The sequence below is a fragment of the Canis lupus genome, chromosome 25 (genome assembly GCF_048164855.1).
Source record: "Canis lupus baileyi chromosome 25, mCanLup2.hap1, whole genome shotgun sequence".
NCBI lineage: Eukaryota > Metazoa > Chordata > Mammalia > Carnivora > Canidae > Canis > Canis lupus.
Window position 1 is genome coordinate 17887913 of NC_132862.1, and position 12948 is coordinate 17900860.

Sequence of the window (12948 nt, forward strand, 5' to 3'; positions counted from 1 at the left end):
TTGCAAATGGTGTCTTATGCCCATATAGTCTATACATTTGTTTTGATTTGCAGTTTTACATACTAAAAAATAAAGCTGACAGGAAGAAGACAAAGATGCCCAGTCTCACCACTTTTATTCAAACATAGTACTGGAAGTCATAGCTATAGCAATCAGACAACGAAAAGAAGTAAAAAGCATCCAAATTGGGAAGGAAGAAGTAAAATTTTCACTATTTGCAAATAATCTGATACATACATAGAAAACCCAAAAGACTCAGCCAAAAAACTGCTAGAACTGATTAATTCAGTAAAGTTGCAGGATACAAAAAAATCAATGTTGCATTTCTGTACACTAACAATGAAGCAGCAGGAAGAGAAATTAAGAAAACAATCCCATTTACAACTGCACCAAAAATAATAACCAAAGAAGTGAAAGACTTGTACTCTGAAAACTACAAAACTTTCATAAAAGAAATTGAAGATGATGCAAAGAAATGGAAAGACGGTCCATGTTCATGATCAGAAAACCAAATATTATTAAAACGTCCCTACTATCCAAAGCAATCTACAAATTCCGTGCAATCCCTATCAAAATACCACCAACAGTTTTTACAGAACTAGAACCAACAATCCTAAAATTTTATGGAGCCACAAAAGATCCTGAACAGCCAAAGCAACCTGGGGAAAAAAAAAAAAAAAAAGCAAACCTAAAATATTACAATCAAGATATGCTACAAAGCTGTAGTAATCAAACCAGTATGGCGCTGGCACAAAAATGGACACATATCAATAGAACAGAATGGAAAACCCAGAAATAAACCCACAATTATATGCAATTAATCTTCAACAAAGCAGGAAAGAATATGTAATGGGAAAAAGAATCTCTTCAATAAATGGTGTTGGGAAAGCTGTTCAGCTATGTGCAAAAGAATGAAACTGGATCACTTTCTCTACCATACACAAAAGCAAACTCAAAATGGATTAAAGAATTAAATGTCAGCCCTGAAACCATAAAAATCCTTGAAGAGAGTACAGGCAGTAATGTCTCGGACACTGGCCCTAGCAACTTTTTTCTACACAGGTCTCATGGGACAAGGGAAACAAAAGCAAAAATAAACTATTAGGACTACATCAGAATAAAAAGCTTCTGCATAGTAAAGGAAACAACTGACAAAACTAAAAGATGAACTGACTGGGCAAAGATATTTGTAAATGATATATTTGACAAGGAGTTAGTATCCAAAAATATATAAAGGACTTTTTTTTAATATATAAAGAACTTAAACAATTCAACAACACTTCCCCCAATAATCCAATTAAAAATGGTAAGAAGACATGAACAGACATTTGTCCAAAGAAGACATCCAGATGGCCAACAGACACATGAAAAGATGTTCAACATCACTCATCATCAGGGAAATACAAATAAAAACTGCCAGGAGATAGCACTTCACACCTGTCAGAATGGCTAACATCAAAAACACAAGAAACAAGTGTTGACAAGGATATGGAGAGAAAGAGGAACTCTTTTGCACTGTTGGTAGGCATGCAAACTGGAGCAGCTACTGTGAAAAACAAAGTATGGAGGCTTCCCAAAAAATTAAAAATAAAACTACCCTATGATCCAGTAATCGCAATACTGGGTATTTACCCCCCAAATACAAAAATAGTAATTCAAGAGGATATATACATCCCTATGTTTATTGCAGCATTACTTATAGTAGCTAAAATATGGTAGCAAGCCAAGTGTCCATCAATAGATGGATAAGGAAGAGGTGTTTTACACACATACACACACACACACACAAATACTAGCCACACACACAAAAAGAAATCTTGCTGTTTGTAACAATATGGATGTATCTAGAGAGTATAATGCTAAGTGAAATATGTCAGAGAAATACAGATATTGGATTTCACTCATGAGTGGAAGAAACAGACAGATGAATGAAGTTAAAAAAAAAAAGAGAGAGAGAGAGAGAGAGAGAGAGAGAGACAAACCAAAAACAGACTTTAACTATGGACAACAAACAGATGGTTACCAGAGATGGATGGAGGGATGGGCAAAATAGGTGAATGGGATTAAGAGTACACTTAACAACAACAACAACAACAACAAAAATAAGAGTACACTTATCTTGATGAGCACTGAGTAATGTATAGAACTGTTGAATTACTATATTGTACACCTGTAACTAATATAACACTGTACATTAATTACACTGGAATTAAAAAGTAATTTAAAGATGCCATAGACTGGTAAAAATACAATACTTAGTTTAGATGTTATACTATTAGAAGAGCTATATTAAACCATCACAACCTACAGGATATAATATAAATGCACATTTTTACCTTCTACTTGCTCTTTAAGGTTTATCCACCAGAGGACGTTTTTAGATGAAAACACCCAGCAGGCTCAATGATTTTCTCATCACTCATTGGTAATGATAGGCCCCACAACCATTTTTTACTGCAAAATGTGATCTTAACTTTGAAATTAAGATGTGCAGCCCAAAGTGTTAATTAAAATGGAGACTTCTCCTGTACCTACTCTCTACCAGGGCCTGCCCATTCAGTTTTCCATTGCTGCTATAACAAATCACCACCAATTTAATAGCTTAAAGCATACAGATTTGTTAGTTTACAGTTCCAGAGGTCAGAAGTCCCAGATGAGTCTCACGTTAACATCAAGGTTGTGGCAGGGCAGCAATCCTTTCTGGAAGTTCTAGGAAAGAACCCACTTCCTTGCCTTTTCCAGCTTCAAGAGGCCGCCTGTATTCATTGCCTCATGAGCTCTTTCTTCCACCTTCAAAGCTCTGTCTCTCTCATATCATGTCACTCCGATCTTCTCTCCTGCTGCTTTCTTCCACTTTCAAGGAAATGTGATTAAATTGGGCACACCTGGATAACCCAGCCATACTCCCTGTTTTAAGGTCAACTGAATTTAATTTATCAAACTAAATTGTATCTGAGGGACACCTGGGTGGCTCAGCGGTTGAGCGTCTGCCTTTGGTTCAGGTCCTGATCCCAGAGTCTGGGATCAAGTCCCACATCAGGCTTCCCCATAGGGAGCCTGCTTCTCCCTCTGCCTATGTCTCTGCCCCTCTCTCTGTGTCTCTCATGAATAAATAAATAAAATCTTTTAAAAAAATAAATTGTATTGGAAACTCTAATTCCCCCTTGCCATGTAACATTACCTATTCATAAATTCTGAGGATTAGGATTTAGATACCTTGGTGGCAGGGGTGGGGGGGTTCATTCTTTGCTTACAGGGTGGCTTGTAATATAGCAGCCCACCAACCAACAGCCACTGGGTTGGGGGGGGATTAGCGTGAGGAGGTAGGCTATGAAGGAGCAGGAAAGGAACTAGCATCACTTGGAAGTTGCAGCTGGTTTAGGTTATACCATATTTTTAAAACTCTGGTTGAAAGAAGAGGGTGAAAGCTTGTCAGATGTAGACACCTTGAGAGAGTAAACAATCTGCTTATTTAACTTGTTTCCATCTTCAGAGAATCTGGCGATTGTGCCCAACCACAATCCCATTAAAGGGCTGATCAGCTGGGGAGTGGCCTGGAGCACTGATGGTAAGGCTGTAAAACCTCACTGGACTCCAGTGGAAATATGGTGCCAGCTAATGGAGGTTTCCTAGTACAACTCTCATTGAACTTGACACTTAACCTTAGCCAAAAGGCCAAGAAGCGATCCTTCCTCATTGAACTTGAAATGAAAACTTGTTCTGTTCCTACCAAAGTAAACAACATCGTCATGAAGAAATAAACATTTCTTGTTGTTATCTACTGATGCTGAGCATTCTGTTTTATGTGAAAGTGCCACCAATCCTGACACCACTCAGAGTGTTACTTGACATCAGCAGCTGCTGAGGGGAAGATAAAAACTATGAAATTGAACTTGCAGTTTTGATTATTGGGGATAACCAATGTTGGGTTATCTGGTTTGGAAAACTGTGTAATAAGTGCATACCGAATTTAATTTTGCAAACAAGAAATAAAGAAATAAAAAATAAACAAAAAATCAGTTTCTCTCTAACCCCATCAAATAAAACATTGAACAAGTATTTAAACATCACTAGATGAAAGGGGAGACCAAATTATTGACTTTTAAAAAAATTTTAGTTGCAGCTGAGCAAGTAAATAATTCAATTTCTTTTTTTTTAAAAGATTTTATTTATTTATTCATGATAGACATAGAGAGAGAAAGAGAGGCAGAGGGAGAAACAGGCTCTATGCAGGGAGCCTAACGTGGGGCTCGATCCCGGTACTCGAGGATCACAACCCCGGGCCAAAGGCAGGCGCCAAACCACCGAGCCACCCAGGGATCCCAAATAATTCAATTTCAAGTGGGATATTTTATGTTCCACTCATTCTCCATTATAGCTGTTACCAGAGAGTTTTCCTTTGCGGTGTTGGTGGTGGTGGTGGTGGTGGTGATAGTCTTAGAACACATGAGCTACCAATATTAAAACCCATTAAGAGCAAAGCACTATGCCAGGTGTTAGGGTTTCAGTAGTCAGTAGGACACAGATTTGGCTCCAGAAGCTTATATTGCACAATTATTTGACTATAAGTGGGATATATGATTCACAGTTGCCATAGGGGTCTAGGAGCAGAATAGCTTTTCTGAGAAAATTTTATGTTCCAAAGTGAAGATGAAGAGAAATTTATCAGGTAAAGGGCCAGGGGAAAGAAGAGAAAAGAGCTTCTGTGAACCTCCTGGAGAGGGAAAAATGCAATGAATTGGAGGCAGTAAGGACAGGCAGCTGGAGTGTAGTAAGGATGAGATAGTTGAGGCAGGACCAAATCACTCAGGGTCTTTTGGGAGACATCAATGATTTTATTTGTATGCTAAAAGCCAATGGGAGATCTCACTCTTTCAGGTTAGTAATACAATCAAAATTTGCATTTTGAAAAATCTTTCTGCCTGTTGTGTGAATAGGTGAGGTCAGTGAGGTTGGGCACAAAAGTAGATAGAAGACCTCAGATTTGAAGATAACTAGAATATTCTAGCAAAGCAATGGTGGTGGTCTACACTCAGGTGACACAGAAAGAAGTAGACAGACTCCAAATATTTTTGACTGGTAGTACCAATTAAGAAAGACTGGAGTGGGCAAGGTTAGGAGTAGAATGGGCAAATTATGATTTCCATTTGGACGTGGGGTTTATTCCCACGTCCTCCCTTCAGAGGAGGCAATTGGTTCTATATGTCTGAATGTCAGAGGAGGGATCAGAGGTGGTAACTAAAGCCAAGGGAGTAGAAGGGGGCCTTGGATCAAACATGGAGAACTTTCTATACAGTGAAATGGCTGATTAATTAACAGGCTCTTAAAAATTAAGTAGTGGAGAATAATCCAGAAGGGGAAGGGAAAGGAACAGTTGGATTTAGGAGAAAGGGGTGCTTTGTTATGGAAAGTATAGGAAGAGAGATTTGAAATAAAAAGGACTTGAGTGCATAAAAGCTGTCACTGCTTAGATTCAGAAATGGGAAGATCAGTAAATATATAGGCCCTCCTTGTTCATGCTGCTCGATAACCTCTACTGGGGCTGTGTTCCAGACCCCCTTGGAGATTAAGTGGCTATCTGAGGGTTTTGGTTTCTTCACATCCTTGTTGACACTTGGTATTGTCAATCATTTTGATTTTAGTCATTGTATGTGGAAGTGTCTGTGGATTTAATTTGCATTTCTCTGATCACTAATGATTGAACGTCTTTTTACATGCTTATTGGCCATTTATATGTCTTCTTTGGAAACGTTTCTGTCCAAATCTTTAGCCCATTTTTTACTGGGTTGTTTTCTTATGATTAGTTGTATTCTTCCTACGCAATCATTATTATTTTTTTTAAACATCACAAATATGTTTTTATTTGTCACCATTAAATGTCTGAATTTTAAACAGATTCTTGGACTGATGGTTCATATCCATCAGCTCGTTCAACTTTAGCACCGGTCTCATCCCCCATAGCTTTTCCAGAACTACTACCTTCACCATGAAGCTCCATGAGTTTTCCCAATTCAAACTTGGGCTTCTTCAGCATTTTTACTTTTCTAACAAAAACATCATGGAGTGGATAAATAGACAAACTTTTTCTATATCTTTTCTGATGCTGTCTGGAATCAATTTATTGACCACTTCTTTCAAGTCATTTGTCTGCACCTCTCATGTCATGATTTCCATCATCTTTTTCTGGATTTGGCGGACCTGTTGGTGCTGAGCGTAAGAGGTCTTCTGAATCTGATTATTGCGTTTTTTAGTAAAACCAACACAAAATAGATGAAGCAAATAACCATCGGTAGTCTTTACATCAACATAAGCTTCAATCATGGTCTGCCATTTTTGACCATGGAGCACATTTTGTCATGGGTAAGATCCATGCCATGGAAATTAGTCAGTTTTTGCCCTGCACATCCTCAGTGATTAGCTTGAATTTCCTAAATGCAACTTCATCATTCTTCAGATCAGCAAGGCTAACTTCAAAAACGTGACCCTTGAGACCATCAGACGCAATTTTGGTTCCTTGAGTTCTTGTGACTAGTGTTTTTCCAATATTTCTTATATTAAACATAGCTGGCGCTTTCACATCATACCAATCTTTCTTAGAAAATGGATCAACCACTTTCTTCTTGGCTCCCTTTTTGCCGCCTTTCGTAAGGCGCTTGTTCTTGCCGACCGCCATGGCGCTGCTCTCTCCTACTGAATCATTATTATTAAGATTTCTATATTCTAGACATAATTGCTTTATCAGATACATGTTTTTACAAATATTTTCCCCCACTCTATGGCTTACTCATCTTTTCATTTTCTTAAGAGTATTTTTTAAACAGCAGAAATATTCTCTTTGATGACACCAATTTATCAATTTGTTTTTTACAGTTTGTGATAAATCTTTGCCAACCCAAGGAAGACCACTGTTACATGTTGAATTGTGTCCTCTCAAATTAATATGTTGGAGTCCTAACCTCCAGTACTTAAGAGTGTAACTATATGTGGAGACAGGGTTTTTACATAGGTCATGAAAATAAAATGAGGTTGTTAGAGTGGTTCTAATCCAATGTGACTGGTATCCTTATAAAAAGAGGAAATTTGAGGAAAGATACAAACACACAGGGAGAATGCCTATGACCATAAGCCAGAGTTTGGGGTGATGCATCCACAAGACAAGGAATGTCAAAAATGCTGGCAAAGAAAGCACTAGAAGAAAGAGGTATTGGACAGATTCTTCCTCACTGTCCTCAGAAGGCAATACCATTGCTGACACCTTGATCTCAGCTGTTCAGCCCCTAGAACTATGAGATAATACATTTCTGTTCACTTTGTGGTACTTTGTTATGTGTTATGGGAGACCTAGCAAACTAATAAAATCACTAATCACTAAGATTTTCTCCTTCCCCTCCACCCCCCAGAAGTGTTGTATCACTTTAGTAAGATCAATTCAGCAGATAGGAAAAAGAATTCGTGAGATCAAAATGATTTCAAAATGAGTTTAAGGATCCTGGTAGCAATGACATTTTTATTGGAACAAAGAAATCCTGCCTTGTGTCTGGCAAGCAGAGAGAAGAAGATTTCATCTTTGTGTAAACTAATTTCATTGAACTAAGAAATCATAAAAGTTTGGCATCTGTCTCACTTGAATTTAATGAATTAGAAATAAAAATTTGGGGGGGATGGTGTCTGGCTGGAAGTCAGTAGAACATGCAACTCTTGGTGTCGGGGTTGTGAGTCTTGAGCCCCATGTTGTATGTAGGATACTTAAAAGTAAATTAAAAAAAAAGAAATATATATATATATTTTTTTTGGCTCAGAAGCTGCAGTTTGCTGGACCATCACTCTTTTGTTCTATTCTGAGGAAATTCACTGCTTCTTTGTAGGTAGTTTTAAATAGAAAATTTTGGAATTAAGCAGTAAAGTGTTGAGCTGGATAGTTAGTAGCTAAGACAGGCAATGAAGATTGTGGTAGATTTTTAGCAGAGGCCACTGGATGAATTGTGTCTCATCTCAGCAGTATTTGCTTATCATCTTTTATTCAATTGATCTTCTTGAAAACATAGGGAGTTCAGGAAATTCAACTAGAAACCTTAGAGGGCTCACCATATACTTAACATTGTTAGGATAAGAAGAAGTCCTAAGATGAAGACCTAGTGTTTATGAAATCTGTAGTGCACTAGTTTCCAGCCACTGTGTCTACTTGAAGACATCACTTCTGTGTTATCCTGGCTTTTTATGGCAATCCTGAGGGGGGGAATCATTGCCCATATCGGGACTCTCAATGAATTAGAAGCATGCTAGATGGCAGAAAAATGCCAATTTATCATAAAAGAGGTGCTTAAGCATTGCCCCCCACTCAGAAGCATGATATGGAATAAGAATGGTGATACCTCATTTCTGTGAATTAAATAACAGGGGGTATCATAATTATGTTTTACAACTGAGGTTTGAATTAGAAGCTAGAAGGACATACATACCAGATTATCAATATTATTGGTGTTAACAATATTTAACCAATGCTTTCAATTAAAGTTGTGTGTGTGTGTGTGTGTGTGTGTGTGTGTGTGTTATTCTGGTCACAAGCATCTTTTTTATTACAGAATCTTTGCTTTGGGGTTGTACAGAACATTATTGTTTAGCAGATTTCCAATCCCTCTGTTTCTCCAACCTCAATGGGTGCTGTGCACACTCTCCTAACCCTGCCGGGCTTTGGACTTAGCCACCTGGATTGCTTTAGCTGGTGGGATGTTAACAGATATGAGCAAAGTTTTGAAATGTGTTTTTACGTTTGGACTTGCTCTCCTGAGTTCCTGCCTTTAACCAGGAGAAGGACATGCCACGGATACTGCTAATCTAAGAAAGATTAGAGACACAGAGCAGGCCTGGATCCAGCCTACAGCTGGGTAGGAGTCAGGCCCAGCTAAGCCTAGCCCTATCAGGTGAGCCCACAGGTGTGTGAGGGAGCAACATATTGCTGCAAGCCCCTGAGATTTCCAGGTTATTTATTAAGTATCATTGTTTTGATTAATTAAATCAATACATACTTTTGTAGGGAGCCAAATAGCTATGTGTAGCAGGTAGCACATAGTGCTTATGTATCTACATAGATTGGGAGCAGGATAAAAATAGGGGCTGACTGTTTTGAAGAAATGACACAGAAAATGACAAGACCTGGGTTGTCTTGGTTTTCCTACCTGTAATAATAATGGCATACCCTTGTGAAGTACTGACTATGTGGCAGGTGTTTTTCTAGCAGTTTTATTAACTCATTTACTTGTTAATGACTCTACAAAGTAAATTTAGTATTATTCTCACCTTGGAGATGAAGAAACTGTCATAGATGAAGAAACAGAGTGAGGGCCTGTTCATGGGTGAGACACCTATTTACCCAGCTGCTGGGAATGTTGGCTCCTAAGGGCTCTCAGTTGAGTCTCTCTCTCTGTGAATTGCCCTTGACCAAATCACCCAACGTTACATACTTTCTTGAAGATAGCACATCCAGTGTCTGGTTGCAGGGTCCCCCTTAATATTTCTTGCAGAGCTGGTTTGGTGGTCACATTCTTTCAGTTTCTGTCTACCCTGGAAGCTCTTTATCTCTCCTTCTATTCTGAATGAGAGCCATGCTGGATAAGTATTCTTGGCTGCATGTTCTTCTCATTTAGGATCCTGAATATATCCTGCCAGCCCTTTCTGGCCTGCCAGGTCTCTGTGGAGAGGTCTGCTGTTAATCTGATATTTCCCCCCATATAAGTTAAGAATCTCTTGTCTTGAGTTGCTTTAAGAATTTTCTCTTTATCTTTGAAATTTGCAAGTTTCACTATTAAATGTCAAGGTGTTGAGTGGTTTTTGTTGATTTTTTTAGGGATCCTCTCTATCTTTTGGATCTGAATGCCTGTTTCCTTCTCCAGATTAGAGAAGTTCTCAGCTATGATTTGTTCAAATATACTCTGTGGTCCTCTCTCTCAGCCTCTTCTGGAATCCCAATAAGATGAATATCATTCCTTCTCAAGCTTTCGTTATTTCCCTAAGCCTTTCCTCATGGGCTCTTGTTTTTCTCTTTTTTTCCTCAGCTTCCTTTCTTCCCATCAACTTGTCTTCCATGTCCCTCACTTTCTCTTCAACCTCATTAACCCTAGCAGAGCATCCAGCTTGGACTGCATCCAGTTAAAGTATTTTTATTTTTATTTTTTTATTTTTTTTCAGTTAAAGTATTTTTAATTTCAGCCTGATTAGATCTCAATTCTGCAGGAGGAGAATCTCTAGATCTTTTATTAATTTTTCCAGAGCCACCAGTTACTTTATAATTGTACTTCTGACATCATATTTTAATCCAAATTCTGTAGCTCTATGGCAGAGAGTATTGCTTCTGGTTCTTTCTTTTGTGGTGAACTTTTTCTTGTAGTCATTTTGTCCAGTGCAGAGTGTCTATATGAGTGAGCTGAGTCAAAAATATCAACCATGATCTGAGTGAAATACACCCTAGATGATTCCGAAGAGATCAGAGAACAGAAAATGAAAGAAAAAAGAAAAACAGAACAAAATAAAACAAAAGGACCACTAAAGTGAAAAACAAATTTTAAAACAAAATTGTAAAAATGAAAAACCAGAAACCAAAAACAAGAAAAAAAAAATAGAAAAGAAAAAAAAGCAGGGTGGTGGGGGGTGATGGTGGTGAGGAAGTGGTGGTGAAGAGAGAATGTAGTCTCCCTGAGGGGACCTAGAGGGCGATCCTCTTGGTTCTGAGTGTATTTTGTCCTGTATGTTAGAAGATGCTCAATCCCAAATTTATATAAATCAGCAATACTTATATAAAGATCCAACATCAACCAAAAAAACATAAACACGATAAAAGAGAGGGAGCTCCAGAGTCGGCCTGCGTAACTGTCCTGCTTCTCCCAAATGCCCCAGAGGGCTGCGGCCCTCCAGCCCTTTACCGACATTGGAGGGTGGTTTGCAGTGAGCTTTCTGTGGGGTCCCCTAGTCTTACAGTGTCTTTGGGAATCTTGATGCTTCACTGCCCCTCCCAGTGATTCTGCCCGATTTCCCTTTTCTGTCAGGAAAAACTCAGGCGCAGATTTTTAAAGTCTCCCCCTTGTCCAAGGCTGGGCTTTTGCACCCTGGAGGCTTTTGTGGCTCCTCTCCCCACTTGATTTATTTTTTATTTTTTTTCCCTTCCTACCTTGTTAGACACGAAAACTTTTCTCTCTGTAGCATTCCAGCTGTTCTCTCTTTACACCTAAAACCGAATTTGTAGGTGTTCAGGATGTTTTGAAAGTTACTTATGTAAGTTTGTGGGATCAGACGAGTTGAGGACTCCCACTCTTCCACCATCTTGCCAGTCTCTGTTCCAGTGTCTGGTCAATATGTGGCCAGAAGCCTGGTCAAAACCCCTTTGCCGGGGCGCCTGGGTGACTCAGTGCGTTGAGTGTCTGGCTCTTAATTTTGGCTTAAGTCATGATCTTAGGGTCCTGGGATCAAGCCCTGTGGCATTCTCTGTGCTCAGCAGGAAATCTGCTCCTCTCTCCCTCTCCCTCTGTCACTTCCCACCCTCGCATGCTCTCTATGTCTCTCAAAATAAATAAATAGAATCTTTAAAACAAAACAAAACAAAAAATCCCTTTGCCTTAGGGCAAAGTTGCTTTAGGGGCAACTTCAAGTCCTTTTCCAAACCAAGAGCCCTCTGTGAGTGATTAAATCTTTACAGCTACTTCATCACCCCTGTCCAATCTGGTTCCCTGATTTCCTTAGATTCTGGTTTTGAAAATGCTCCCCAAAAGCCTGAACACAAATATCCATCTCTGAATCTAGTTCCAAGAAACTCCATCTGAGAGAGTAGCATTCTAGAGTCTGAGTTCTCAGCCATTGCCTGGTACCGCAAATCACCACACTGAGCCTCAGGACAAAGGGAGGATGATAATACCCATGTTTTGAGAGGATTAAAAGTGGTAGCATTTTACATCGATTTTCACTTTGGAAGGTGGCTGACTCTGCCCCACCCTTTCCCACTGCAGGGAAGCTCTTTCCATTAAGGTCATCAGTGACTTTTAATGGCAAAACCCAACTGATATTGTTTATACTGGATTTTGCTGCATTTGATTCTATCATCACTTGTGAACTTGGCCTTTTGATGATTGTTTTCCACAGGATTCCAACTCTCCCTCCCTTATTCAGGTACCACTTACATAGCCATGACTTCCTACCTCAACTTCCTCTCCAGGCTTTGGGACTGTCCCATAAGCAACTGGCTTTGCATTGCCACTTGCCTCACAACTTCCTCAAACTCACCATTTCTAAAATAGAAGTCAGCATTTTCTCTGGTGAACCTGCTCCTCCTTCTGTATTTAGCTTTTATTGGTGACACCATCTTTCCAAGCCACCATTCACACACAAGGATATCTTTCTTGAATAGTTCTTCCTCATCCCTATATATTGTCCCACTACCAGGAGTCACAACCAAGGAGGTGGGGGTGGTGTGGGGAATGGGGTCTAGGCAGGTCTGGCTGCCACACCAAGCTTCTTCTCAGGATGGGAGTTAAGTAATTTGGCTAAGGGCTTGCCAGGTAGAAGGGAAAGACTGGGGTCTGAACCTGAGTCTCTCTGTAGACCCCATACCCCCCTTTTTAAATTAAAGATCTTATTTATTTATTTGAGAGAGAGAGCAAGTGAGAATGAGTGGTGGGGGGAGGTAGAGGGAGAGGGAAAAAGCAGACTCCCTGCTGCTGGGATCATGACTTGAGCTGAAGGCAGACACTTAACCATCTGAAGCACCCACGTACCATGCACCCCCCCCCCCCCCAACTCCTTTTTAACTCCATGCCATAATCTCTGCCTGTACCTTGCCTGGTTTGTGTTTTCCTCCCCATCACATCTTGGTGATGTGAACAGGTCTCCAACTCTAATGCTGAAAACAATGGTTGGAGAAAATGCTCCTTCGTAATGTGATTGGAGTAAACTCTGTTTTCCCAG

General features: G+C 39.5%; 1 pseudogene; it reads right to left on the reverse strand.

Moving 5' to 3' along the window:
* Positions 1-5826: 5826 nt before the first annotated feature.
* Positions 5827-6677, reverse strand: LOC140616832 (small ribosomal subunit protein eS1-like; annotated as a pseudogene).
* Positions 6678-12948: the final 6271 nt, after the last annotated feature.